Consider the following 2,606-nt stretch of genomic DNA (forward strand, 5'->3'; position numbering starts at 1 on the left):
TCACGGAACCGGATTTCAAGTTCCAGATCTCAAGATATGATTTTTAAAGTGACTAGTACGCAGATTGGCAGCTTGTCTGGAAAAAAAAATTTTAATAAGTGGTTTGAAGTCTGTTAACACCTCGGGTTCGACTCCGGCGACGGTCTCGGGTTCGGGGTGTTACATTGTGACACAAAAAGCCTTGTGGCTTAGTGGCAAGTAGCGTGTGGAGCATTTAAGGGGAGGCATGGGTTCGAATCCCATGGCAAGCAAAGAGCATTTATTTTGCTAACAGGGGGCGGCAAGAGTTGGTGTTGAATTTAAACTATGATGATGGAGGGATCCCACATCGGGAAGCTAACATAAGAGTGGATGCGAAGCTGGCTTTAAATATAGAGAACCATGAGGAGAGTAAAGGTACCTTTCTTGGCTGATCCCTTTCGCTTTATGGCGTGCTCGTTTGGGTTGGGCATCGGCTAAGAGTGCTCGGAGCGTGGATTAACTCTAGTCTCTAATCAGGTGTGTATTTCTCGCTACTCTAGCTGTAGGATGGCTACTTCGGGTCGCGATGGGCCGAAAGGGGCCATGTGGGCCCAATAGGCCTACGTGCCCAATTGGATAAGTTGTTTGATTGTGTAGTAAATATTGGACTAGGCTAGGTGAATCTCATATCTGTGGCTAGATTTGGGCTAAAAGGGTCACACGAGCGTGTGGGCCCATTTGGCCCGAGAATAGGCTTTAGGGCCATCGTATTGTTATCCCTGTTTAGAATATTTTAGTTTACCAAATTACCAAAATACCCCTGGTTTGTAAAATCACTAAAATACCCTTGGTTTATAAAATCACCAAAATACCTCTGGTTTGTAAAATTACCAAAATACCCTTGGTTTACAAAATTACCAAAATACCCCTGATTTGTAAAATTACTAAAATACCCTTTGTTTATAAAATTACCAAAATATCCCTGGTTTGTAAAATTATCAAAATACCCCTAGTTTGTAAAATTACCAAAATACCCCTGATTTGTGAAATTACTGAAATACCCTCGACCTGTAAAATTATTGAAATACCCTCGACTTGTAAAATTACCAAAGTACCCTTGATTTACAAAATTATCGTTTTACCCTCGATTTACAAAATTACTGAAATACCCTTATAGGGTTGAAATACAGAAATACCCCTGTAGGATAAAATATCGAAATACCCTTTTAGGGTAGAATTATCGCAATACCCCTGTAGGGTAGAATTATCGAAATACCCCTGTAGGGTAGAATTACCGAAATACCCCTGTAAGATAGAATTACTGAAATACCCCTATAGGGTAGAATTATCGAAATACCCCTGTAGGGTAGAATTATCACAATACCCCTGTAGGGTAGAATTACCGAGATACCTTGTGGGGGAAAATTACCATTTTGCCCCTAAGGTGTTAAATGACTGTTTTGCCCTTGTGGCCAAGTGACTAACTTAGACTGCGTAGTTGACGAATTTGATTGTGAATATATGTTGGTATATGAGTGACTTGACTATGATTGTTTGATTCAAATATGGGCATGACATTCTGCATACATGACATGTTGCATGGGTTGGGATTTTGTACGGAGGAAGATCTGATCTGTTAGGATCGCATGGTTGCTTGACGACTGTGGATCCACCGAAGGCTTAAGAGCCGTATATTCGTACTGATTTGATAAGGTCGCACGGGTCCCCCAAGAAGACTGTGGACCGATCAATGGCTGAGTGCCGATAATATTTACCCGAGGCTGTGTGCCGACTATATTACCGTCGCTGATGGCTATGTGCCTAACATGATACAGCTACCGATGGCTTAAAGCCTTCTGATTATGGCTTTGTGTCAACCTACATATGGCTCTGTGCCAACCTGATTATAGTTGTGTGCCAAACGCATTTCCCTAAGGCTATGTGCCAATATATGGTTATTGACGACTCTGTGTCGATCACATTTACCTAGGGCTGTGTGCCGGTTGTGTTACTCTAGTTGATGGCTATGTGCCTAACATAATGCAGTGATCGATGGCTTTGTGCCACGTATTCTGTTAAGTGGCTTTGCCACATTATCTGTTTCTGGTGGCTATGCCACAAATATCTGTTCTGGTGGCTATGCCACAAATATCTGTTCTGGTGGCTCTGCCACAATATCTGTATCTGGTGACTCTGTCACAATATCTGATAACTGAGCAGCAATGCTGCAACTGTGGAGTGTAGGGCTGGGTGGGTTGAGCTATTCCCCACATGGAGTGTAGGCTGGTACGGATGGAGTGTAGCGGTTGGTTATAGGCTGGATTGGGTTGGGATTGCATTCACATTCTAATTTTTGATTCTGTTACCTGATACTGATTCTGATTTTGATTCTGTTACCTGATACTAATTCTGATTCTGATTCTGTCACCTAATTCTGATTTTGATTCTGATTCTAGTTCTGATAATGTTTCTTATTCTGTAATGGGTTAAAGCCCATCTGGTACTGTTTGTTAAAATGGGCTAAGGCCCAATTGATACTGAAACTGTAAGTAAGGCTGGGGCCAGACTTTTAATTCTTTTTTATGACTAACTGTTCCTTTTATATAGTAGGGGTTTTCACACTGAGTTTTCGTAAACTCACCCCG

Source organism: Gossypium hirsutum, chromosome A06, assembly GCF_007990345.1.
Source record: "Gossypium hirsutum isolate 1008001.06 chromosome A06, Gossypium_hirsutum_v2.1, whole genome shotgun sequence".
Classification (NCBI taxonomy): Eukaryota; Viridiplantae; Streptophyta; class Magnoliopsida; order Malvales; family Malvaceae; genus Gossypium; species Gossypium hirsutum.